Consider the following 26,636-nt stretch of genomic DNA (forward strand, 5'->3'; position numbering starts at 1 on the left):
CCTAATTTGCAACCCAGGCCCAGGAGCATCCACACGGACAGACTCAGTGGGACCATTCCCCAGCAACGTGGGCCCTGCTCAGACCCAGCCCCAAAGCCCCAAAGCCCAGGCAGTGGCCGGATTGCCTGCAGGAAGGAGGTACCTCTTGGGAGGGGTGGAGAATCATTTGCTTTGATAGCAGCCCAGGAACAAGCAAGGGGACTGTGGGGGAGAGTGGGGAGCAAACAGATGCCAGGAAGATGTGGCCAGGAGTTGTCAGCTAAGGAAGCCCAAACAGGTTATCTCCCCAACTCCCTGGTGCTTGCTCCCTCTGTCCCCAAGGCAGTGTCCCTGGATCTGAGTTCTGTTCCCTCCTCCTCCACTGCATTCTTGCCAGTCTGACCCACTCAGCAGTTTATTTAATGTACACAAAATATTTTACTGCGATATAAGGGAAGCTGGTGTCTGGATACTGCATCACTTAGTTACAGTTTAAGCCCACGGGCCACAGCTCACATTGGAATGGACGTGCCAGAGGACTGGCGTCTGTGTATGTTAGCCAAATATTAATGCCCACAAGCACTACTCTATGCCAGGGTTCTCTGCCCGTCTCACTCCCAGCACTGTTACTTCGAGTTAAAACTGTTCTGGAAGCATCCTCAATGCACTTCAGTGACCTCTCTGGGGTCAGCTGCAAGATCTCCATGCCCTGAATAAACTCATTCCTGAGAGTTTGCTCCCCACTCATAACCCCCCCCTACCCCGACCCATCCTGGTCCTGAATTGCTCTTACTTTCACACTTTCTGACCCCATAGTCCCAAGTCCCCTCATGCTCTGTCCTGCTTCACTCTCTTGCTCATTGTCACTACTGGGGTTTCTGTTCCCTCCCCACCCCCAGGTTGCCACATCTGCCCCATGTTTAGCAGCCCCTTACACGGGCATGCACTCTCTCGTCTGGTACCAACATTAGCGGGGACTTTGGAGCTCTAAAGCCCCATGACATTCATTGACTGCTCCTTTCAGACTGAAGTTTCTTCTCCCCAGCCCAAGACAACGGAGGAGGAGGCTGTTTAAGTTCCCAGGGCCAGAGGGGAGTGTCGCTGGCTGGGTGGCCCTGTCTAGAGGAGACTTGGAGAGCAGGAAGCAGCCTAGAAAGAGGGGAGAGAATCACCAGAGGGCAGGAGGACGTGGCTGCTGTGAGGAGAGGGGCCCAAGTGCTTGCTCTCCAGCGCCCCCAGTGGACATCCTGTGGGCAGCCGTTCCCTGCCAGGATTAATACCCATTGCAGGCATGGGGCTGACCCTGCAGGACAGCGAGGCAGGGGCAGCCATTAGGGGGCAGCAACCAGCTCACCCAGGCCAGCTTCTGCCTCTATAGGGGCAGCATGGAGGCCAGAGATACTGCCAGCCGGCAGAGCCCACTCTAGTTTTCTCCTCACTCCAGAAGAGCTCAGTGATCCGCCGGAAGCTCAACCAGAAGAAAAGATAGATTGTGACAAGTTTGGGGCAAAGAGAGGACAGAAATCCTAAATCCTTCCTGCAAGGACTCTCCTGAGACCTGAAACACGGAGACCAAAACTCACTCTATTACCACTCCTAGGGGCTGACATCACTGAGCACTTACCACAGACCAAACACAGCTTCACACATGCCGTCCCGTTTATCGTCACTGTGACCCTGGGAGGAAGAAGTGATTATTCTTAATCTGGAGAAGAGATGGAAACGCAGAGAGTTTAGTTATCTGGCCCAAGATCACATAGCAAAGGCTTGAAACCAGGACTGTCCCCCCGCAAAGCCTGTATTTGTAACTGTGCCAGCCTAGCAGCTGAGCAGAACCATTACTCAGAGCTTCCTGGGTCTGTGATGGGTGTGGGCTGCTCGAAGAATCCCTCGCCCCGTTGCATCAAGAACCACCTAAGCCAGCCCCACCAGCTGCTTCCCCGACAGTTAGCTTTTGATGGGGGTCAGCGAACTGGTCCACGGGCCATATCTGCCCTGCGACCTGTTTCTATGAAGCTGTGCTGGAACCCACCGATGCTGGTTCGTTTACATGTCGTCTCCTTGTATGCCTGCTCTCATGCTCCCTGGGCCAGCCTGCGTAGTCCCAACAGAGCCCATATGGCCCGTGATGCCTGCAGTATTTACAATCGGGCCCTTTACCAAGAAGTGTCGACCCTGGCCTTGGATGAAACCACAGGCTTGCCGGTGTCTGCAGAGCCCAGCTGAAGACAGTGTGGAGGGTGACATGTGTGTAGGTGTGTGTGCATGTGCACGAGTGTGTGTGCAAAAGGGCCTCAGACCACGCTGGTGACATGCAGAGCAGATTCTCCCTTCCCTTCTCCTAGAGAAGAGAGAGTGGGTGTTGAGTGGGCAGTGATCTCCTTTCTCAGGGAGCTGGGTTTTAGAGGCTTTTGTAGTTAGAATGGCACAGTGGCTGCTGCTGTTGCTGCTGCAATTTAAGTAATTTTCCCCTAATTAAGCAATTATCTCAGATATAGCTTCTTCCATCTCCAGGAACTTTTTTGTGGCGTGTGGGGAGGAGCGGGATGGGGGTGTAGTGCTTGGGAAGGCCCAGATATAGAAACACCCTAACAGCAAGTTTCTCTGCCCAGCAGAGCTGAGAGCGACAGCGGCTGCTGAGCCAGCTGAGTGGATTTCAAAGGCATGCTTGAAAGTGACCAACTGGGCCGAAAGCCACCCGCCCTGGAGCCAGACACATACATGGCAACTAAGTCATAACAGGAGATCTGAGCCCACAAAGGCCCCTGAAAACAGAGAGTGGGTTCAGGGTGGGGGCAGGGGGGACAGGTCTTTTTACGTCAGCAAGAGTGAGCGAGCAAAGGCTTGGGAGCTCTGGAGGCTACAAGGAGAAGGGGCTTTGTCCTTCCATTGGGAGGGCAGAGCTAGGCCTCCCTAACAGCCCATCCAGGAGCATGAGGTTCACTCGTCTTACTGTGAAGACTTCACATAGTCATGGGTGCGAGTCGTTAGGGGCTCAACCCTCCTCCATAGGCAGACAGCCTGAAGACACACACACACACACCCGCAAGCCTGAGCTGCAGTCTAGGGCTAGGATTGCCAGATCCACAACAGGATGCCCTGATATGCTGGAGTTTCAGAAAAAACAATGGAAAATTTTTAGTGTAATTATGTCCCAATTGTTGCACGGGGCATACTTATACCAAAAACCTATTCATTGGTTAGTTTTGTTGTTTAATTGAACTAGGCATTCTGTAATTCTCCTTGCTGGCACCCTTATCCAGAGTCCACCTTCCAAAGACCTTTTCCCCACAATTTCCACGCAAGGAAATGATTATTTGTCCCCAGTCACTAGATCCAGCCAAGGCAGCGAGGCTCTGGGCTGGAGGCGGAAAGAAATTCCAAGGTCTGAAGGCTGGGAAAGAAAACCAAAGGGTTGCTTATGGGTCCAGGTGGAGGTAGGTGTATGCAGTAGGCAAGTGACCACGGGGGCTGTTGGCCTTGGGACTCAGACATAAGAAAGCTAGAAAGGAAGGGGAAAGAGGCCCTTCATTTTTGGTGTTAGTCATCATTTACTACATAGGGAATTTTTTTTTTTTTTTAAGACAACTGTTGACAGGGACGTTTCTTTGTGAATCGTAGTTGTCAGGACTGTTCACATGCCCCATCCCAACAGACTACTGACTGGACCCTCACCAGGAGAACAGTGACTTCCCTGCCTTCCCCACGGAAAACACTGTCAGGGACTCCAGGCCTTAGTTTCCAAGGAAAGCATTTCCAATGTGAGGTATCAAGTCCAGGTAGGAGCAAGCAGGAGCCAGAGCAGGACCTGACTGGGGAGGGAACCTCACTTCCCAGGGCAGCCACACACACCGTGCCTCTGTCAACCCTGGGATGTGACCCACTCCTGAAATGTCTGGAACATTCCTTCCAGCTGCTGCTAATTGCATCCCAGTCAAGCAGTTCGTTAGAAAGATTTGAGGAGGGGGTGCAGTCTGGGGCCCGCAGCCATTTCTCAAGGGAGCTTGTGGCAGGTGGGCGCTGCTAAGGACCACAAAGGGACCCAGGCCTGGTGGGTGAAGCCCCGGGGAGCCTGGAACAGAGAACTTCAGGCTGGGGTACACAGAGTGGTTGTGATCCCTCAACTCCCACCCCCCGACTGAGGCTGGGGTTCCGGGTAGCTCCAGACAGAGCCCCGAGAGCTACAGCTGATCGAAGCGGAGTCAAGTTACACTGCATTTATTTATTCCCCAGAAGTGCAGAGGGACCTACATAAATGGAAAGGGCGAACGTGGAGAGACCATAAAAAGAGAGTTTGGTTTTTATGCAGTGGTAACCAGGGGAATTAATTCCCGGCTGGCAGAGGTCGCACAACAGTAACTGAGTTTTAAACAGGCACAGAGAGGACCCTGGGGAGGCAGGAGAGAAGCAGAGTGGAGGACGGTGTGAGGGGTGGGAGGCAGCCGCACAGAAGGTGTGGGCACCAGGGTCCGCCGATTTCAAAGTACAGTCAGGAGAAGGCTTTAGAGAGTCGATAACTCACTGCTGCTCTCAGTCAGGCCACATGTATTAGGCACCGACTGTGTATCAGGACCTGGCTTGATGCACAGGGAGGTTATGTTGACGGATAAACTGGGGTCCTGTCTCAAGACTCTTATGCTTCGGAGGTACCAGGAATTGCACGAGCTGTGATGGGGGCCATCAGCCATGGCAGAAAGAGCACGGCCGGGGAACTGGACCCCTTAGGTTGGAATTCTACTTCCTCTCCTATTAACTCTGCAATCTGGGGCAAGATTCTTAATTTCTGTGTCTCAATTTCTCATACAGAAAATACACATAATCAGAGTAGCTACCTCCTAGGAGTTTCCTGAGGATTTATAGTAATAGAAATGGCCTGGTACGTAGGGCTTTCTATTGGGGCACATTCTGATCACCAGTTTCAGTTTGGGACAAAAGTCTATGCCTTATGTGTTCATTGAAGAGGTCTAGGAAGTCTTCATGGAAGAGGTGACTTCTGAGCTAGATTTTAAAGGATGATTAAGACCCATGTGAGTGGAGAAGAGGGGTAAAACTTCTAGACAGGAGCTTCCGAATGAGCAGAATCATGGAGGTGTGACAGTAAAACTAGAAGGGGCCACCTGACACTGGAGACTTGGTGTGCTGGGGTATCCTGGCCAACTTTGTGTGTGTGTGTGGGGTTCCTCCCTTGAGTATATGTAAGGCTGAGCTCAGGGTGGTGGACAGGCAGAGACCACACATGGGAAGAAAGCCAGGCAAGAATATCTGCTCAGCTGCCTGATCCACTGGGAACACTGAATGTGTGTGTGGGGGCGGGGGTGAGGGGAAGGGGGTATTTTACCTGAAGGTAGCAGCCCTCAGCTTCCGAAGCACAACACTAACCAAATCAGAACCACCAGGTGGGGAGAACGATGGGTATTTGTCAGAACTCAGTAAGACCATAGACCAGCTCTGTTTCATAGAAATATAATGCAAGCCGCATGAGCAGTTTTAAATTTTTCGGTAGCCACATTGAAAAAGTAAAACACAAAACAAAAGCAAAAATCAAAAAAGATAAAAACAAAATAGGCGAGGTTAATTTTAATAGCCTATTTGATGCAACCCAATATATGTAAAATACTATCAGTTCAACATGGAATAACTCTAAAGGAATTATTCATACGATATTTTGCATTTTCTTTTTTATACTAAGCGACTGAAATCTGGTGTGTACTTTACACTCAGAGCACATCACTAGCCCCGTGTCAAGTGCTCAGTAGCTGCTGGTGGCTGAGGGCGACGGTATCGGACAGAACTGGAATAGAAAATCACGTAGTGCAGCTCCTCCACTCTCGGATCCAGAGATGGTCCATCTCCCCATGGCCACCTCAGTGTGTTCTCCAGACACACACATCTGGAGACAATGGCCCAGGGCTTCTTGGCTGGTCAAGTGGTGCCTTAGGATGTTGGTTCCTGTCGACTATGATAGTACTGACCAGGGAGGGAGCCAGGTTCCTTTTGCTGGAGGTGACTGCTGGGTGGGGTGGGGATGGGGCCTCAGAGAACCCCCTACGGAAGCTGCTCCTACCACCCCTGCTCTTCACACTCCCAGCACCAAGGCAAAGGTTTTGGGAGTGACCTTGAACGCCATTGGCATGGAGTGAGGAGACTGGGATAGCTCCAGCTGGGAAAGTAGCAGCTTTGGTGATTGTGAGGAAGTGAGAGCCATGCAGAGGGGACCACCCGCGCTTCTGCCCACCACATATTTGAAAATACACAAAGCTAGAGGCCCCCTCTCCCCAACACACACAGGCACTCCCTGTCATCTAGGCACATGGAAATGTGATTCCAAAATCAATTTATTCACCACTTACAAATGCACTGTGTTTTACATGCATGGGCCCGTGTAAGCCTCACCAACAACCCTTGAGATAGGTCCTGAGAAAATAGAGGTACAGAGAGGTTAAGCAGCTTGTCAGAAGTCACACAGCTAGTGGGTGGGGTGGCCAGGATTTGGACGTGGATCAGGCTCCGTGGAAATGAGTCTCGTAGCTCATGAGTCTGCTGTCACCTGGAAACTACATCATGACAAGGGGAGAAGCCAGCAGGGAGATGGAAAGTCGGGAGGCTGTTCCGTAATGGGGGACAAGGAGAGGGAAGACTGCCGTCTGGCACAACCACGCAGCAGGTCCCAGATGGTAAAGAACCGACATCAGCTGCCTGGCTGGGATAGAACAGGAAGGGGTGTAGACAGGCTCTGTGATGAGGATCTCGGGGTCCACCTGGGAGGGAGCACAGAGGGAAGGGAAGCCTGTGACCTCACCAGTTGGGCCAATGGCCAATGACATCACCAGGAGGGCAAGGAGCCAGGCCCAGCAAGTTATTTATGGAAAAGGCTGGCGGCCAGGCGCAGCAGCTCCTAAGCTGTTTCAGATGTGGTCGGGATAAAGCCTCCAGCTGGCCCAGTGGGGCCGCCAGGGCTAGGCAGGCGGAGGAGGAAGGAGGAAGGCTGGAGGAGGCAGCCAGCTGATGGGGAGGGAGGGCTGCTCAGAGCCTCACTGGGGACTCAGGCAGGGGCACCACGCTTCTCCACCTTGGAGTCTGTCCATCCAGCTCTATCCTCGCTCTGGGGGAGCCTGGCCTCTGCAGCCGCCCACCCTCGAGGTCACTCATTCAGAACTCAGACACCAGATGGGTGCAGACAGGGCAGCCTGGGGATTTCACTGCATCTGCGTTTGTGCACATGAGGATGTGTGCCCGTGTGCGTGACTGTACTTCCTTCTCAACGGGGAGACTCATTCTCTGGTTCCTTGTACATCGGTGCACAGTGACCCATGTGCAGTTAAGTTTGGGAGTGCGTGGATATGTGTGTATCTCTGCATAGTGTGTGTATGTGCACGCACAGGAGGGAGGGAGGAGGGGAGAGAGATTGCATGACAGAGCTAGCAAATAGGGAGAGAGGAGTCACCAGGGGAGAGAAATCATTATAGGAAGTTGGGCAATATAATTTCAGTGGAAGATACAGAGGCACTTACAGAAGCTTCAGCAAAACTAGACAAACCTTTCAATCCATTTATCAAAAACGCCTGCAGCTCTGCTGCCTGAGCAGGTGCAACAGGAATAAAATACTGAGCAGAACCAGCAACTGTGGGGCTGGAGGAACCCAATAAATAAGGGGTTACTGCTAAGCTCACCCTGACTCTGCTGGGTTTGCTGCCGCCTGTCCTTCCACGCATCACACCAATGGTCCTACAGGCACTGGCTGGGGCCCAAGTGCCCACATCTATGGTGTTTGAACTTCAGGCCTCGTGGGGGGGTGATGGGGGGTAGGGGTTGCAGAGACCAGAGTGAGTGAGCCTCATGCAGACGAGCTCTGGTGTGGTGGCAGCACAGGGGCCCTGCTTCTTGTGTTTCTTGAATGTACCAGCTGCCCTCCTTCCATTCAAAATCCTCCATCAGAAAACCAGATCCATTCTATAGGCCCCGATGGAGCAACAGGGGGAGAAAATGGGGGCCAGGTAATGACGCAGGGGTTTCCTGCACCCAGACCCCAGGCCTTGCTGTGTACTGAGACCTCCCCTCACTTCCATGTCTTGACAACTCGGGCCTTTTGAGGGGTGGGTGGAGAGATGAACACCAAGTCACATCCAACTGAGTGGGGAACCCCATTTTCCAGGACTTCTGTTCCCCTTTGTCATGCTACTCCCTTCTCAATGCCAAAAAGGTATCTCTATGCAGTCATTTCCCCTAAACTTGAGCCCACAAAACAGGATGTCTCTATTGATTGTTTTATATCCAACTCCATGAACACACAGACACACACACACAGGTGCTCAGGAAACTAACTGCCCCTGCACCCCTGCCCCATCCTTTGCTTTCTGCACCACCGGCACCACCACCCCATCAATCGGATAACCTCAATCATTGCATCTGGATGCCAAGAACCAAAAGGGCTTCGGAAGCCATTCTCTGCACTCTCCCAGCTGAGGGGGAGGGGCGAGGGGGGGCATGGGGGGGCATGGGACAGGTACAACTGATTGGCTCTCTGGGTTGCCAGGCTAAACACCTGGAATGCAGGAAATAGGATTAAACCTCAGCAGGGAGCGGAGGAATAAAGGTTAATGAGGGAAGTGGAGAGAGAGCACAGACTGGCTGTTCCCGGGGACAAAAGGGCAGCGCCTAGGCTCTGTGGGTGTGCAGACTGGGGTCACGTGGTCCACCCTGCTGCTTTTGGGAACCCAGCAGATGGGAACCCCACTTTTTCTAGACTGTTCTTAGGAAGCAAATGTCCTATCCACAAGTTGCTGTTCAACTGCCTAGATTACCTGCTCATTGCAGCCTCTGTTCCTGCTTTATGTTCTCCAGAGAGCTAAAATTTTCTATGACTCTTTCGGGACCAATAAAGAGGCTCCAATCTCTTCTGAACCTAACCCCATCTCTTCCCTCCTACAAATCCCACCAGGGAGTCACAGGAGGTCCAGCTTAGGACTCAAGCAAGTTGTGACATCATTATGCTCCTGCCTGGGAAAGGCATCAGACCTGCAGGGCCAGCAGCTGGACTGAGACTTTACTTCTTGCTCCAAAGACACCTTTCTCCTTTGGAAGGATGGAGATAGAACAGCAGAAAGAACTTCCCATCAGTCATCACGCTGGAATTTTAGGGACAAATTGCATCAGGGACAGCGATGGAAATGAACAGTCACTGGGGGAGCAGTGCTCCGGTTCTCAGGAGAGTTAGTGTTTTGTCACACTTCTCGTAAACCTGCAAATGCCATTCGAAACTGCTGGCCCCCTGAGCCTACCCCTCTCCTAGTTTCTCTCCAGCCCTGAGCAGGACCTAACTGTGGAGGGGGAAGGAAAGTTGCCAGGGCAACCATCCCAACTCCTCTTTCCTCTGCCTGTGGAAATCTTTAAGGAGAGGAAGAAGTCATTTTCCTGGGGTGCAGGGGTGCAGCCCCACCAGATCAAAACTACGCAAGGCACAGCGCCAAGCAAAAAGACCTGGTCCCCAGCCCATCATCTGCTTCCCAGCTGTTTGCTTTAGCGGTTCCTTTAAAGACTCACATCTGGGCTTCAGCCAGTGCTCAAATTGCAGGGGTGAGGGGCTGCGTTTTCTGTGAGTTGGTGAGGAAAGGATGTCATTTCTCTAACTTCCAAGAGAGCCTTTCACCATTCTCATACTTGTTTCTTTTCTCACAGCCTTACCTAAGGAGGTGTGTTCCAGTGATGATGACGATATGAGAGTAACAGCAATATCGCCGTGCGCTTACGCTATGCCAGGCGCTTCTCAGCGCTTTGCTTGCATTTTCTCTAATTTGCACAACGATCCTATGAAGTATGGATTCCTATCCCCATTTTTCATATAGGGAAACTGAGGCTGGGAAAGGCTCCGTAACCTGCAAATGTCCACAGGTATAGGTGACAGATCTTGGACCTAAACCCTGCAAGGGAAGTGGCTTGAGGCAGAGAAAGCTAAAAAGCTGGCCTGAGCAATGAGCTCTTCCCATAGTGCATGCAGACCAGAACTTTTCTGCAGAGGAGGCAGAGAAGTTTGCCAGGGATTTTGTTTGTCTGTTTCAGCCCTGAAAGTCCTGCGTCTGGGAAGCCCTTCAGACCCTGGAAAACTGAGATGATTGGCTGCCCTTGATGGAGCACGCACAGAGGAGAGTGTGCGATGGATACTCACAATGCACCTTGGAGACCCACCTGCCATGGGGGTTTAGGGCAGTTTAAGGCTCAAGGCCATGGGCAGGATGAGATCTGCTGGCAAAGCCTCTTCCAGCCAGTCCTGAGGCTCATCAGCTTAATCCCCTCCTTTCTCCACTGGAAATGAGGTATAACACCCCACACACACACACAGTCCTTCGCCATGTTGACGCTTGGCTGCAAGTGTGCCCCAAGCTCCTGATAGCTGCCACGCCTGGCCCTGACCCCACCTGAATCTGATTTCCCTGTGGACAGTAAACAAAAAGAGGCTGATGGTTTTCACAGCCCGTTGTACCTCCAACAATCTCCATCCACCTTAAGTCAAGTCAGAAAGAGGTCAGGGGAGGGGGCTGTGTACACCCAGAAAACAGTGCCGGGGCCCACACTGCCCAACGCAGGCCCCCAGGCTGACAGGAGAGGTGGGGAGAGGTGAGAAGAAGAGAAAGAGGAGATAGGCAAAACTCCCAATGAAAGGAAAAAAAGAAGTTCAATCAGATTTGTAAAGGGCACAATTTACAAATCCGTCACATATTTTACTAGGCTGGGATTTACGGATTAGCCTGTAATACTTAGGCAGCTTTTTGTAATAAAACCCGAGCCCAGGCAGCCTTGGGGAAGTGAGGAGGAGGAAGGCGCCTTTGCTGTCTATCTCACTTTCATTTTCCCAGCATTTTTTGATGTAGGCAGCCCCATTAATCTGTGCTTTATCTGCCTATGGAGAAGGATTGAGCTCTTTATTGGATTTTTGTCAAGAATAAATGATTTAGTTTGGGATATTGTGGAAACGATTTTTGTGGTATTACACCATCTAATAAATGAAACAGCAGGGATCAATTCCTTTCTTGCAATGTGTTCAACAGGCAGGGTGAAATATGCCCCACAATTATTTGGTATTGCACTCTATAGATATTTATAACCGAGTGTGACTGCGTGTGTATGGGTCTGCCCAGGCGTGGGCACCTGTCCGGGAAGATGTGATCCGTCAGCTCTAAAGCATGAGACTTGGGACCCATGTGATGGGCCGGTCAGAAATACAGATCAAATTCACTTTAGCCAACAATCCTGAGTGTTGGAGAGAAAGAATCAGAGCTGGGGGTAAAGTCTCAGGGTGGGAGATTGTATGTACCAAGGCCCTTGGCTGGAGTGCTTTTCCTGGAAGGATGGGAAACTAACTGTGGGAGGGACATCAAGGCCATAGCAGCCCTGGCAAGCACCAGGTGTGTGGGGACACCACACAGAGAGCCCGGGGGCCCATCCCTCCCTGTCCTGTGTGCCTTAGTCCATGCCCACTGCCCTCGCTCCCTGGACATCACTTCAAGGGAAGATGTCTGGAAATACTTGGAGATGGGAGCTGGCTGGCTGCCCAGGTAGGCTCATAAGGTTTATATCCCTGGAGGCCCACAAATATTTATTGAGAGCCTATTATATGACAGTGCTTAGCACAGGCCTGGCACAAAGTAAACCTTATATAGATATATGTTCACAGATTGACTGATTAACAGAAAGCTTTCAAGATGCCCTGCCCTCCCCCAACACACACGGTCCTCACAAGCGGAAACGGGGATGAATCGGAGAGTAAAAGATCCTGAGCAGGAGCTAGCTGACAGGTGAGAAAATTGCTTCTCCACCCTTCGCCCAAGTCCCTACTCTAGGAAAAGAATAGAGCTGCTCCCAAAGCGGGGAGCTGGGAGGGCTGGTCCTGGGCAGCACGTGTCACACCCCGCTGAGACGCTGAGACACCTGCTTACCCAGGTTTTGCTCTCTGGACACCAGCACCTTGACTCAGATTGTCCAAGTGGTCCCTTACGTTCACTAGACTGAGAGCTTCATCAGAGAAAGTACACGCCTGACATCTCACCGCGGTGAACTTTGTGCCTGGTTCATAGGAAGTGTTTAGTAAATAGTCCTCAAATAACCCCCGGAAGGAACAGCTGTTCAGTAATTAGTTGCGGTTCTTTGACCCCAGGCTTCACCGAGTTGGCAAAGCAGCAGTTGAGCACCCCTGTCTCGGTCCATTCAGGCCGCTAAACAAAATGCCATCGGCTGGGGGGCTTATCCACAACAGACACTTGTATCAGAGTTCTGGAGGCTGGGAGTTCGAGCTCAGGGCTCCTGCATGGTCAGCTGAGGGCCCTATTCTGGGTCCCGATTTCTCATTGTGTCCTCCCATGGTGAGGGGGGCTGGGAGCTCCCCAGGGCATCCTTTACCAGGGCATTAATCCCTTTCACGAGGGCTCCACCCTCACTACGTCATCACCTCCCAGAGGCCCCACCTCCTCATACCATCCCCTTGGGGGTTAGGATTTCAACATATGGATTTGGGGGGGACACGTTCAGACTATAGCAATCATTGCACACTGCACAGAGAGCGTAATCTATGTGCTCATTGGCTGTAAGAAACCTGTAGAGGGGCTGTCGTAGTCTCCTCTAGCAGGACCCCCACTTCCTCCCTTGGGGACAGTGATAACCACAGCCAACAGGGCTGAGCTGGCCAGCTGCTGTCCTCTGAGGTTCCATGTTACTCAGTTACACACAGTCTGAACGGTGTCTTCTGCTCCTGCTCTGAGGCCCTAGTTACTCAGTCTGTCCCTGTTCACGCACTCCAGAAGTGTCTGGTCTGTGGGTACTGAGTTCCTTAGGGGGTTAATTTCCTTGACAGGCTCTGCTTCCCCGCCATATGTTCCATAAATGTTGGCAGTGACAGTTAGACCCTACAGCTCTCAGTCTCTCTACCCTGAGTGTTTTATTTTTGTCCTATTTTGGACTGTCTTCCCTGGCTGTGTTTTCTCTGCCGCAATCAGAATTCTTGGAGCTTGGTGGTGAAGGGAGGGGAGCTGTAAGTATCTTTGGCAGGCAGAGTCTCTTCTGCTTGGAGTTCAACATGAAGAAGACTCATCCCTGCCCCCCCCTACCCCCTGCAAAGAAATATGGATGCTCCAAGGGTTCCTGTGTAACCAATTAAAAAATAACTGATGATTCCCACCCCACCCCTGACAATGGCAGCTCAGAGACTTAACTGCTAGAGCCCTTCACATATAGTCATATAGATGTGTCATGAGCAGAAGCAAGATGTGGCCCAATCGTGGGTGCTGGGGTTGAGGTTGGGGACCCAGGGTACTATTTGCCCCAGCTCCCAACCAGGGGCTGTTAGGAGACATTTCATTCTAACTCCTAAGGCTGACTTTAGGATGACAACTATGATCTTGGCCTCGAGCCCTGTGGGTTCTCTGCTGCTCCTTTCAACTCGCTCCGTGGCCTTCTGACCAGTTGGATATGGAAAGCGTCAATCAAGTATTCTTATTTCTGCCGTAGGCTCCTTTGAAAGGCCTTTCCTTTGATCTGACACCTCCAGAGCAAGACAGTTATCATCATTCCAACCTGTTGAGCTGAGATTTCATCCTCAGAGGGAGTTGTACACTTGTTGGAAAACAAACAAATGCTCCCTGCATCTCGGCAGAGAGCAAGGCTGTCCTTCTGGTTAGTTCCTCAGGCCAGGATTCCAAACACCACAGATGCTTCCCTCTCTCCCACATTCCACATCCCATGCAGCAGGAAGTTTGGTTGGCTCTACTCCAAGTTTTCCAGAATCCCACCACCATTTCTTTGCATTTCTACTGCTGCCATTCTGGCTGAGCCACCACCATTTCTGGCTGGTTTTCCTGCTCCACCCCTGCCCCTGCAGCCCTTTCTCAACACAGCAGCCAGAGCAAGCCACCCACTGCTCAAAACCCTGCAGAGTTCTCTCTTTCCGCACAGCAAGAATGAAGCCCTCACTGTGGCCTCGAGGCCCCATGTATGTGGCCTGAGTGACCACCCCCTGCCCGCCACACCATCTGCCTGGCCAGTATGGCCAAATATCCCAGGTATGCACCTGCCTCGGGGCCTGTGTCCTGACTGTTCCTTTTGCCTGGAATGCTTTTCCCACAGACACCCGCAGGGCTGACTCCTTCAACTGCCTTGAAGTATTTCCTCAAACACCAGGCAGCATTGTGCAGAGGACAGGACAGACTGGAGCCACAGTGCGTGGGCTCAAGTCCCTTTCCTGCCACTTGCTAGCCCTCCTATACTGTACATGTTAGTTCACCTCTCTGTGCCTCAGTTTTCCTATCTGTAAAATGTGGATAATGACATTGATTCATAGGGTTATGATGGGGAAGAAATGGCGTCCTATTTGTGAAGTACTTAGAACCTGACATCGAGTAAGTATGAAATGTGTGATTACTAAAGGAATAAATCAAACGAGGCTGACCTGGGCCATACAGTGAAATCGTGCACTCAGCTGCCCCCCACCCCCACCACTCACAATCTCTCTCCTCTGGTGGACTTTCACTTTTATTCCACTGCATATGTTACCTCTGACTTACTACATAATTTACCTATTTCTTATGTTTATTATTTACTATTTGTCTCCCCCAAGAATTGCCAGAACCTAAGCTCTAAGAGGGCAGAGACGTTTGTTTTGCTCACTGATAGACCCCACGTGCTTAAATAGTGCCTGGCACACAGTAGGCAGTCAGCAACTAATACATTCCCTCACCCCCATATTATAACCATTTTTGCTTACTTTTTTAAAAGAAAAAGAATTTTTTTTCTGATTATATATGTAAAACATGCTGAAAAGCTCCCTTTGTGGGAAGCCAGACATGGTGGAGATACCACACTGAACAAAAGGCATTTAACTGACATCTGGGTGTTGGGGTGGGTGCCCCAAAAAGCTGACCATGAGATAAGGTATATGAATTTCCTATGGATGATGTCACAAGTTACCACTAACGTAATGGCTTAAAACAGCACAAATCTTTGATCTTACAGTTGGGGAGATGAGAAGTCCAAAATGGGTCTTAACGGGGCTAAAATCAAGGTGTCAACAGAGCAGTGTGCTTTTCTGGAGGCTTCAGGAAGAATCTCTTCCTTGTGTTTTTCAGCTTCTACGGGCTGCCTGCATTCCTTGGCTTGTGGCCCCTTCTGGCCACGCAATCGTGTCACTCTGACCTCTGCTGCCTGCATCACATCTCCTCCTCTGATCGTCCTGCCTCCCTAAGGACTCTGTGGTTACATTGGACCCACCTGGACCCACCTGGGTGACCTACCTGGTGACCCACCTGGGTGACCCAGGAGAATGTCTCCATCTCAGGATCCTAAATTTAATCACATTTGCAAAGTCCCTGTTACCGTGAAGATAAAATATTCACAGATTTCAGGGTTGAGCCCATGGACTTCTGCGGAGAGCCATTATTCTGCCCGCCATGGAAAGAGTCACCTGGCAGTCATTCATTTGGTAAGCGAGTCCAGAAAATCCGACTTCATTAACCCTTAATTACCTTCCTACAGGCCTTATCTCCAGATGCAGTCCCCTTGGGGATTAGGACTTCCACATCTGAAGGTGGGGAGACCCAATTTGGTCCATAATAGGGATTCACCTGGGGAACTTGGTCAAAGTACAAAGGCCCAGGCGTTCACCGATGTCCGGGAGGCTGGGCCTGCAGGTCATTTGGCCACATGTCGAAATGGAGACTCAGGGGGACAGAACATGTGAGGTCGTCCCCACCAAAGGTGACACTGGCTGAGGGCTTCCAGGGTCACTTACTCTCTGGCACTTCTAGCCTACGCCTACCTTGCTCCCTCAACCAGAAAAAAGCCCTTGAGAAGCTGGTCACAGGCGTTTGCATGAGTGTGGATGCAGAGGTGACAGCCGGGGGAAAGGATGGTTCCGTGTTCTACACTGAACGCGAAATAATTATGTATTCAGAAAAAGAACATTTAATTTTAATAAGAAAAAAATTCTAATAAGAAAAGTAACCTGATATCTGCAATGTAAAATAATCTGTATAACATGTATAGGTATAATTTTATCTCATAATTTTCCTTTTAGTGTTAAAAGTCATATGTATATATACACACACACATATTCACATATGTTTATATTCTACATGTGTACAAGTACACACATGTATACACATATGTGCACAGATATATGGATATTATACATATATATTATACATAACACTCTGGAGACTATATACCAGATGATTAAGAGTGATTATGGCAGGAAACAACTTTCATTTCTATATAATTTGAATTTATTATTTTTTTGTATAATTAGAGTTTATCTACACGGAGCGTGCCCTATTTTGTACTTTTAAAGGTATTTAAAATAATGAAAAACGTAAAACTAGATGGGATAGAGGCACACTGCGGGAAACGTGGAAAATCCAAACATGTATAAAGAGGAAAAGCTTTGCTGTATTTCTATTCTTCTTTCAACATATATTATGTGGCTTACACTGAGTATGCAGTTCTAAGTCCTATTTTCTTACTTAATATTATATTGTGCGCACTTGTTGCATGTATATATTTTTAATGGCTGCATACTATTCCTTCGTGGATATGTCATCATTTATTCCTCCATCCCACCCCCATCAATTCCCCTCACCTCCCATTAATACCTTAACTACTTCAATGAGAAATTGTGGCTTTCAGAGTCCCCGGTCAATGAATGTATAGCTGGAACATTTCATAGAATATCCAAGTCGCTGCTTTATTAATATAAAGAGGGCACAGACCAAAGCAAATCGATATCTCCGTGAAGCATTCTTGGAGGAGCAGAAGCCCTTAGCATTGTGACCTGCCCTGAGCTATTCTGATCATCTCACTCAGGTTTTTATGACCCTTCCACCCGGACCCCCGCCTTCCCATTTCCTGGCAGCTGCCTGAGCAGAGCCAACTGGCTTATTAGCTCATGAAAAAAAAAAGTTTGGGATAAAAATAAGGTTGGTATATGAGCTCAATAATTTTCCCAAAATAGACCTTCCTGGGCCTTGCTGTCCATCCCTATGTATGACAATGTACTATTTTGCCTACCAAGATGGTGTGTGGGTTGGACCAGAAATGCCAGGAGACAATGGAAGAGAAGAGAGAAGAGGGGGCCTCACCATTTTAACGGAACGTCTAAGCAAAATACTGATGCCTGTCGGTAGCTGCCCTGGTGCACGAGGGAGGGTGGGAGCTGGGGAAGCTGTGGGGGCACATGCCCAGGGACTGCCCTCCCCTGCAGCATGGCATTTTTACACCCAGTTAGCCACTGTGACGACGTATTTCTGGTGGCACAGGAAGCGCACTGACCTACTCTGCTTTGGGAGCAATACCATAACACAGGTAATTCTAAAATAGCTTGCCCGCCCTCGGAACAAAACCTTGTGCGTTGAGCAGAATCTGGGAGAAGAGGTTAATGGAGGGTTGACTCACAATCTTAGGTTTGCAAAGACGAGGGTTCAGTGGAGCCCTTTTGTAGCAGTTTTTACCTCGAAACTTCGGCCTCTCCACCGGGAGGATTAAGTTACCTCCTGCCCAGAGCAGTCCTGGTACCCAGGAGGTGGGATGCCGGGTCCTACCCTCAGGGAGTTATAATCTGTGAGTACATCCTGAAGAAGGAAACTTGGGAAAACCCAGCCCAGTGTTTTGGGGCTCTGGATTCAGCAGTTTCTGATGACCTTATTAGTGACGGCCCATTGGACTTCGGAATTTGTTAGGATTCTACTCATAAGGCACATATAACATCCATTGTTTTGGGGACTACGTACCCAGAGCTGGATAAGACAGTCTGTGTGGTCACGGGGGTCTCAGTCTAGAAGGAAAACAGACATGAAAATGAGTAATTACAGTGCAAGGAAGGAGTAAGCATACTCATGTTCATTTGTTCATTCATTCATTCAGCAACTACTGTCTGCTGTGTGCCAGGTGCCACGCCATGCCGGGGATTCCGTGTGTCATGACAGATATGGCCCTTGCCCCCATGGAGCATAGCCTAGTGGGAAATACAGCCATTGAACAAATAATAACATGGTACATCTTTGATTTTCATTTGTGACAAACCCATTGAAAGACACAGAAGGAGGTGGGAGTATAATATACGAGAGCGTGTGAGCTGGGGTGTGTGCACACACCCTGCGCCTCCACCAGGTTCTGACCTTTGACCCCTCTGATCCGACAAGTCCTAGCTGCTTGATGCTGGGGTGGAAACTGCGGCACGAGCAAAGCAAGCCCTGGGCACCTCTGCCTACACGTGGCTGAAACATCTGGAGTGGCCAGAATAAGAAGATAGGAGGTACACGGAAAACAGCGCTAGCATGGGAAGCAAAAGACACCAGCTGTCACAAAGCAGCTGCGTGGTCTGGATTCCCCACACACAGCCCACTCCATCCTGCTCCTGCTTCTTTGCCCCCTTCTCCCCTCCCTCGGCTCCCCCCACATCCTCTAATGCATATGAGGAAGCTCCGCCCACAGCCTCTGCAGCCAGAATGCTTGGGTTCAGATCCCACTAACCTGCCTCAGTTTCCTCCTCTATACAATGGGGATAATAGCAGGGCCTAACCCTCAGGGTGGTTGTTAGCATTAAGTGCTTTAATAGAACAGTGCCTCACACCCGGCACGCGTCATACACATGCAAGCGGCTCCTCTTAATATTTGTTTTGTGTGATGGTTAGTTTTATGTGTCAACTTGACTGGGCCACAGGATGCCCAGATAGCTGGCTGACCATTATTTCTCAGCGTACCTGTGAGAATATTTCAAGAACAGATTAGCATTTGAATTGGTGAACTGAGTAAAGCTGTGGGCCCTCCCCAGTGTGGGGGGGCCTCCTCCAATGCCCTGAGGGCCTGAATAGAACAAAAAGGCAGAGGGAGAGAGAATTTCCAGTCTGTCTGACGGCCTGAGCTGAGACATCCATCTTCCTCTGCTCTCGGCACTCCTGGTTCTCAGGGCTTCAGACATGGCCTGGCATCTTCACCACCAGGTCTCCGGCTCTAAGGCCTTCAAACTACACCACTGGCCTTCCTGGGTCTCCAGTTTACAGACCGAGATTGTAGAAAATCCCACAGTCAGTCTGCATAATCATGTGAGCCAATTCCTTGTTGTCTGTCTGTCTGTCTATCTGTCTATCTGTCTATCTGTCTATCTGTCTGTCTGTCTGTCTGTCTGTCTGTCTGTCTATCCATCCATCCATCCATCCAACCACCTACCTACCTGTCTACCTACCTTCCTATCCACCTATATCTGCTATTGCTTCAGTTTCTCTGGTTAACTCTAATATATGTTACTTCCCCTTCAGATCAATGTGACTTTGCAGGTAGCACACAGTGACTCATGGCTTCTTAGATGTAGCATTTAGTGATTGCAGCCGTGATTCTCACACTTGAGTGTGCAGAATCCCTGGGAGGGCCTTCCCCAGACTTTCTGATTCTGTTGGTCCAGGGCAGAACCTGAGCATGTGATTTGGGGACCAGACCACACTTTGAGGACCCTGGACTACACTAACTACTCAGACTTTCAGTGCATAAATCTATAAATGGATCCAATATAAGCACATACAATGTACCCGCCCTGTGTTAGGAGGTTTCACATATCATGTGTTTTTTGTTTTTTTGTTTTCACCATAACTCAGCAAAGCTGGATTCTTCCCCTTTTTCACAGATGAAGTTACTGATGCTCAAACTACATGACTTGCCCAAGGTCATGTGACTTGTAAGTGAAAGAGCCTGGTCTTGAACTCTGATCTCTGGGTGTCAGATTCAGTGTTCTGCTTTCTCCACTGCTTTTTGGATAGAGACACTACCAGGAGGAGCCTAGAGAGGAAGAGAAATCTGTCTGGAGAAGGTATATCCCTTGGCAGATAAGAGATTTTCCTGTGTGACGGTTATTGCAGACATGATAGAAACACACCCAACGTCAGGTCCAGGGGGGCTCAGCCAGCTGACAGCAGAGCCAGGACAGAATCGGCCACACATCGTCCCTGGTGGCTCTCCAGGGCTACGAGGACGGATGCATAGCTCAGACGTGGGCAGCTCCCTGTGGCTCAGGAGCAGTGCCCCGTGGCCTGAGACCCCAGGCTGAGCTGAACAAAGTGAGCTGTTTCTGAGCCTCTCCTCCATCCCTGCCCTTCCTCGCAGCAGAACACAGGTGTTGCCCATTAACAAGAGAGCAGCACTAATCTGAAGGAAACGCTCAGCCATTAAGGCCTTGACACTGACTGAGCTACAATTTTGACAAATAAGACACAAATGCACAAGGTGCCAAGAGCCCCACTGTCTAGTCACAGCTGCTGGCTCTAGTCAGGAACAGCAGGGAATGGGGGCTTTGGCCAAAAGGAGGGGGCCCCACCAGATGTCACTCTACCAGCCTTTCATCTGCAAGGAGCCTGGAGGTGCTTTGTGAGCCGGGCCTGGGCCCACGGGAGCTGTTGGCCTGGAGGAGGGGATTTGGGGGGTTGGCAGACTCCAACCCTACCACCAGTGCTTAATCTCACCTGCAGGGTGGCAAGGCTCCCCCCAGCCCTGATTCCAAAAGCCTCCAGGATGCTGATTTGCACGTGATTTGCATGCTGAGGCTGGAGGTCCCCTCCTCACCTCCCTACCCCTTTCTCTGCAGTCCTTTTCTCTGTCGAGGTGAGTTGGAGCAAGACTGAACTGTGAGAGAAGTGTCACTTTCTCTCTTATCCTGGTGACTTGTGACTACGCATACAGCACAGCAGGGCTGATAGAGCAGAAGGAGGTAGTGGCAACCCAACTGTTACCTGGGGACCATGTTAAAATACAGATTCTGATTCATCGGTCCTGGTGTGGGTCAGAGAGCCAGCATTTTTAACAAGCTCCCAGGTGATGGCGAGGTCCCACACTGCACTTGAGCAGCAAGGCTGAAGTGCAATGATTCTCAAAAACATGGCCCTTGCTGGAATCCCCTGGGCACTTGAATAGTACGGATATCCCAGAGCTTTCGATTTAATTGATCTCGCCTTGTCCACTGGGTGGTTCCATCATTCAGCAAGTTTGGGCTCCCCTGCTATGCAGGAATGGAGTCTGGCTGTGCAGACAGGCAGAGCTGAGCTCAAGTTCCTGGCGCAGTGAGCCTCTATATATCCATCTGTAAAACGGGTCAACAATAGGGTGCTGCCCTCCCACTGCAAGGAGACAGGTGACTCAGGAAACTCATTAGAGAGTAACCACCCAGCCAATCATACTAATATTAAAAACTAGATTACTACAGGAGAAAAGCCTCTCCCCTCATCATTTCAGGAAGGCACGTTGGCTAGTGAGGTGGAGAGTACCCCATCTGCATTTCCAGTTTGACATATTGGGTTGCTAGGACAGGGTCTTTTCTGTGATGCAAAAAAAGAAGGGATTCAGGAAAAGGACTTTTTCCTGGTGAAAAAGCATCATCATGGCCCTTGTTAATCGAGCTTTCTTCCTTGGCAGAGAGGATGGAGAGGAAGAGAAAACTTTTATTCCACAGAAGGGCATCTGCCAGTTTCCCACTTGGAGATGGGATTGAAATAGCTTTTCAGATCCTACAGTTAAGCTGACACATGTGGCCCCCTCCAAGCCGCCGCTCAGTTCCCTCCCCATAGCAGTTATCTAGACTCCAACAAAACGGCTCTATCTCACCACAGCTTGCAGCTGTCTCCCTTCACAATAGAGAGAGGCTCAGCCCCAAAGAGAGCCCTGGGGGAACAGCATCAGAAAAACAGACAGGCTGGAGCGCGGTGTGGGGAGGAGGGGAGGAGGACAGGGCCATCAGGCTGGCTGGGACATTGTCCTCCAGTTGGTCAGCCTGCACCCAGGGGTGCTGTGACATCATGGGGCATATGGGGTGGGGTTGCACCCAGGGGGGCATGGGGCCAAGGCTGAGAGTAATCTGAAGATAACACAGCTACAAAAGCATCACTTAAAGCTGTGGAAGGTAAATGCCACTTCTGGACCAGGACTGTTCCCTAGGTTGGAATGAGATGAGTTATTACCCAAGGAAATGAAACTGCTAATAAATTCAAAAGCAAAGCTGAGGGAAGTTAAACTCCATTTTTAAAAGGGAGCTGGTGATTTATAAAGTGCCCTCACTCCTTGCCTCCTGGGGCTCCACCAGCCCTCCCTGTCCTCTGTTCTCACACACAGGTCAGCCCCTGACCCTCTGGACACATAGCCTCCCCCCCCCACCCCATTGCCTCTGGCTGTTATTTTTTCCCCTTCTCCCTGTGAGCCACTTCCACCCGCATAGGAACATAAAGGCTGAAATCTGGGACAACCGGTATCCAGAGTTAAGTCCCCAAGGAATGGCCAGGAGGAAATTTGTCTTCCTAAGAAGTCCATTCCGACTTTTGAGCCAACAGATTACAAGTAGAGCTGGCTACGAATAGGCAATCAGGCTGTGGAGTGTGGCACCGGGCAGGGGACAGCTCCTGCAGAGTCACAATCAACTTAGCCGGTCAGTGGCTGCCTTCAGAAAGCTGGCCCTGTTTTGGGAAGCTTGCTGCCTGCATTTTCATCCTCCCTCTGTGTATTCTAATCCCTCTTGGCTCCGTTCCCCAAACCCTGGCCCCTTTATCTCTACTCCCCTCCTTCCGTGCCTGATAACGTCAAGCCCCCATGCCTGGATTCATTGCCCATTTTTGGGGGTGATGGGCTAGTGATGTCACTGGTTGCGGTCTGTGGGCCTTCAGGTGGGGAGGACGGGAGCAGCAGGTGCCCAGGAAGAGAACAAAGCTCTTGTGCTATCATCCCTAGATCATGGAAAGCAGGGCGGGGGTGGAAATGGAGGTGGGGCAGATAGAAGACTGCAGGCATTCCCAACCCTCAGAGCTCAGCTAGAGAAAGTGGAGAGACATCCCCCAACCCCCCTCCCCAAACTCCTACTCAGGCCCCACACTCTGACCTGAATAGTGATGGTTTAAAAAGCCTCCTGAGTCACAGAGGGATTCAGTTTCCCCAGTGGACCATTTCCACAGCCTGTCCCATGCCTCCCACACCTTCTGATTGTGTGACATGAAGGGAGGCTCACCGTGGTCAGCTTGTGTTCCCACCTCCAACGAAATCGGGCTCCGGGGCTCCTCCTCGCAGGCTGGGTTCTATAGGAAGTCCTAGTGCAGAGTGGCTTTCAGAGCTAACCTCAGGGAGCCCATGCTGCAATTTCAGTGGCGGGGTAATAGCAGCTTCTGCAGCTTCCCTGAGCGTTTCTGGTCCCTTGGTTCCAGCCAGGCACCAAGAGGAAAATGTCGCATCCATATGAAAACAAAGGCTCTATCCAGCAAGCTCTCCTGTCTGAAAAGCCCACTTTCACCTGAGTTTCAGGTGATTTGTCCAGAGCCTGAATTCCGTAGACAAGTTAGGTTCACCTGGACTCGAGGTGCCTCAATTACCTGAGAACTTTTCATGTTTATGAGTGAGGGAAGTTAAACACTAGCTCAAAGCAAATTCAGAATTCTGACTTTGGGGGCCCTGCAGCCCCTCCTGTGCAGGTTTGCTTCCTACCCACAGAATGGGGAGGGGAAGGAAGAAGTCCACCTGCGGCATCACGGGGCGAGGAGCGTCAGGTAACCACAGAAGAGGAGACAGAGGAGACCTGACCCATCCCCGGTGCTGCGTTTTGCCTTAGTTTCTCTTTCAGGATCTGCCAGCGAAACAAAAGAAACTGCCTAAGAGCAACTCCAAAGAAAGGTGGGAGAAGAAAGCAAGAAAATCTTTATTATTGATTGTTTATACCCAAGGAAAGAGAGGAGAGGATTCCCCATAGCCCAGCCAGGAGGTGAAGAGTTAATCCTATAATCTAGTCTGCCAGAGAACCGGGCAAGGACTGGAGCTGTTTTCAAAGCAAAGTGTGCGTGCTGAATGCTTGATGCTCCCGAAGCTGAGGGAGACCATTTGCAAACATTCACTGAGAGCCCAGGGTGTAGAGCCCTTGTTCTCAAGGCCTCGTGGAATTCGAAAGTTCCCAGGGGCACGCCTCTATCTTCTATTCCAGAATGGATCCCTCCCCTTTCAATTTCTTCTGTCTGCCCACTCCCCTCACCCAGGCCACAGCTCCCTGTTGCTCTCGGAAAAATACCTGCAAATGTCTAGTGACCTTTTCAGAGTTAGACCAATTACACTCGGCTGAAACAGCTTCAGAATTGCCAAGTAGCACATGCAAACTCTCCTAATTGTCTGAGTGAGAGTGAGAGCAACCTGAGAGCAACCGTTCTGTCCCTGGCTATCTGTGGGAATCACCTGGAGAATTGTTGAAATGACTGGTGCCTCAGTCCCACCCCCGGAGAAGATGGTTTCATGGGTATTGGAGGCAGTGCCATTTTTTTTTTAAAGCTCTTCAGATGACTTAAACATGCAACAAAGTCTGAGACCCACTGAGCTGGAGTAGTTAGGGTTTTTTAATTGTTTAATGGTGAGTCCTCTAGCTGAAACTGATTAAACTTGATGCTCTGCTAATGGGATCAAGACACACTTAGATTCCATTTGCTGGGAAGGCTGCCATCTTAAAACAAAATAATGACGGCAAAGTTTTCATATGGATATTATTTTAATGGATTCTAATGAGAGTTGGTACAAGGGGGTGGACTCTGCACAGAATACAGTCTTCACTGAACTGTTATTTAGCTGAAGGGAGAGGCACCAAGGGGAAGTTATAAGCATTTCTTGAGTGTCTGTTGTGTTCTAGAAACTGCTTGTAAGGCTATGCTGATATCTCATTTATTCTCTTCAACCTTGTGCCAGAAAGATATTATCCCCATTTTATAGATGAAGAAACTGAGGCTTAAGATTGCACAGCTACTGAGTGTTGGGAGACAATATTCCTTGGGTCTCTCACATTTCTGTTTATCTTGCAAGAAGAGATATGGATTGCCATTGTTCTGATCTTAATAAGTATATTTGCATCGTGAACAGTTTTGGAAGACATAATGTCACCCTCTGGAGCAAAGGTTTGGCATGTTTACTGTCCTTTATAAAAGCTTCAGGTTCCCTAAGCTCAGGGTTCCTCTCTTGTAACCCATCCCACTGTGGGTGTACAGGTGTCACCTGGGTGTCTGCATTGCCTTATAGGAACTGTGTGTCCCTTGGGGAACTATTGTAAAAACCACGATACATGGCCTACCACTGGTGCTGTGATAAACTGTCCTGTGTCTCTGACCCATGAATCTCATGCCTTCTGCCAGCTTCAAGAAATGGTGGCAGGCCAGGCTAACTTGTTAATGTGTGGTGCATTTGGCATCTTAATCTAAATCTGTTTCCCTTGAAAGTGTGTGCACGTAGCAGACGGATAAGCAAGAGGTGATATTCAAACAAAACAAAATACATACTCCCAATCAATGATTGCTTTCCCTCTAGATATAAAATAATTATACAAAATAGTTGTCGCTCCCCTTTCTATGAGATGAATAAACAAATTCAATCTATATCAAGAATTGAAAGAAATACAAAACTTGGGCATGATATGGTACCCTAGTGGTTCCAAATTCCACCTGATTTTAAGCTCAACTAAGCTATCTCCTCTTTGCTCTCAAGAATATTCCACTGGATCCCACCAAAACCCCCTTCCCAGAAAGGGAAGGGGGTCCTCCAGGCTTTGAGAAGCAAATCTGGGTTCAGTGCTGGGTCCTTGCCTCAGCACCCAAAACCCACGTACCCTATTGTCATCAGAAGCCTCTCACCCCCTCTTACCTACTTATTTTCCAAATTAGAGAGAAATTGCTTTTCTTCTGGTGGTAACACTGACGGCCTGCCTGCCCCTTCATTCATGACCATTTCTCTTTGAGGTCAGAATTTTTAAGACAGATTATAATCATCTTGAGTCTCTTTCTCAGCCCTTTTCTTACCCAATTCTTTACTTAAACCAATTAAGTTACTAGGTAAACGTAATTTTGAAAGGATTGCTTCTTTTTAGTACTAATTACCTTATCTTTTTTTTTTATAATCCGATGTTTTATTAAATGTGTATAGGTGGATTACCTTCTCTTCTAATGAATGAGAATTTAATATGCAATGGTGATTTCTGGTAGCACGTTCTGTATAATTTTAGCTATTAATTATAATTATTAAAATTATTAAAACTAACTACTATTTATGTGCCAAGGACTTTTAAAGTGCTTTATAAAGCATCTTAAGCCTACTCAACAACCCTAAAAGTATTTTCACTAGAAGAAGCTGGGGTTGCAAGGAGGTTAAATGGTTTGTACATGAAGCTAGTAAGTGGCAGAGTTGGAACCCAAAGCCATGTCTATCCAGCCCCAAAGCTAAATATGTTTCTCCTACACACAACTGCCCTTTATTGAGATATGCTCGTAATTCACATAGCGCACAATTCACCCATGTAAAGTGTACAATTCAGTGGATTTAATATAGTCTCAGATACGTGTACCATCACTGTGGTCAATTTTAGAACACTGTCATCACCTCCAAAAGCAACCCTGTACCCTTTAGTTTCCCCTTTCCATCCCCTAGTCCTCCCCACTCCAGCCCTAACCAACCTCCTTTGCTCAGAGTCTTTTGTAAAACAAACCAAACCTTTTTTTTTATCAGAGTATATTTATATGCATTTGTAAAGTATATGTATATGCAAATTGTAAACCCTGTTTGGGTTACTGAGAGGTTGAGCTGAAAACAAAAAAGCCTTGTTCCTTCTCTCTGATATTCTCCAAGTTTGCTTATTCTCCCCGCCTTCT

At 49.5% G+C, this 26,636-nt stretch overlaps 1 long non-coding RNA gene across 1 annotated transcript in view; it reads right to left on the minus strand.

Annotated features, from left to right (window-relative positions):
• LOC109451871 (uncharacterized) overlaps nucleotides 1–26,636 on the minus strand; it is a 65,057-nt gene that overhangs the window by 11,012 nt on the left and 27,409 nt on the right. Inside the window, exons 2-3 of the long non-coding RNA XR_012492227.1 lie at nucleotides 17,742–17,785; nucleotides 1,604–1,656 (exon numbers count right to left, since the gene is read on the minus strand). This is a non-coding gene — a long non-coding RNA (uncharacterized LOC109451871). The remainder of the gene's footprint in view (nucleotides 1–1,603; nucleotides 1,657–17,741; nucleotides 17,786–26,636) is intronic.

The sequence above is a fragment of the Rhinolophus sinicus genome, linkage group LG15 (assembly GCF_036562045.2).
Source record: "Rhinolophus sinicus isolate RSC01 linkage group LG15, ASM3656204v1, whole genome shotgun sequence".
NCBI classification, from domain to species: domain Eukaryota; kingdom Metazoa; phylum Chordata; class Mammalia; order Chiroptera; family Rhinolophidae; genus Rhinolophus; species Rhinolophus sinicus.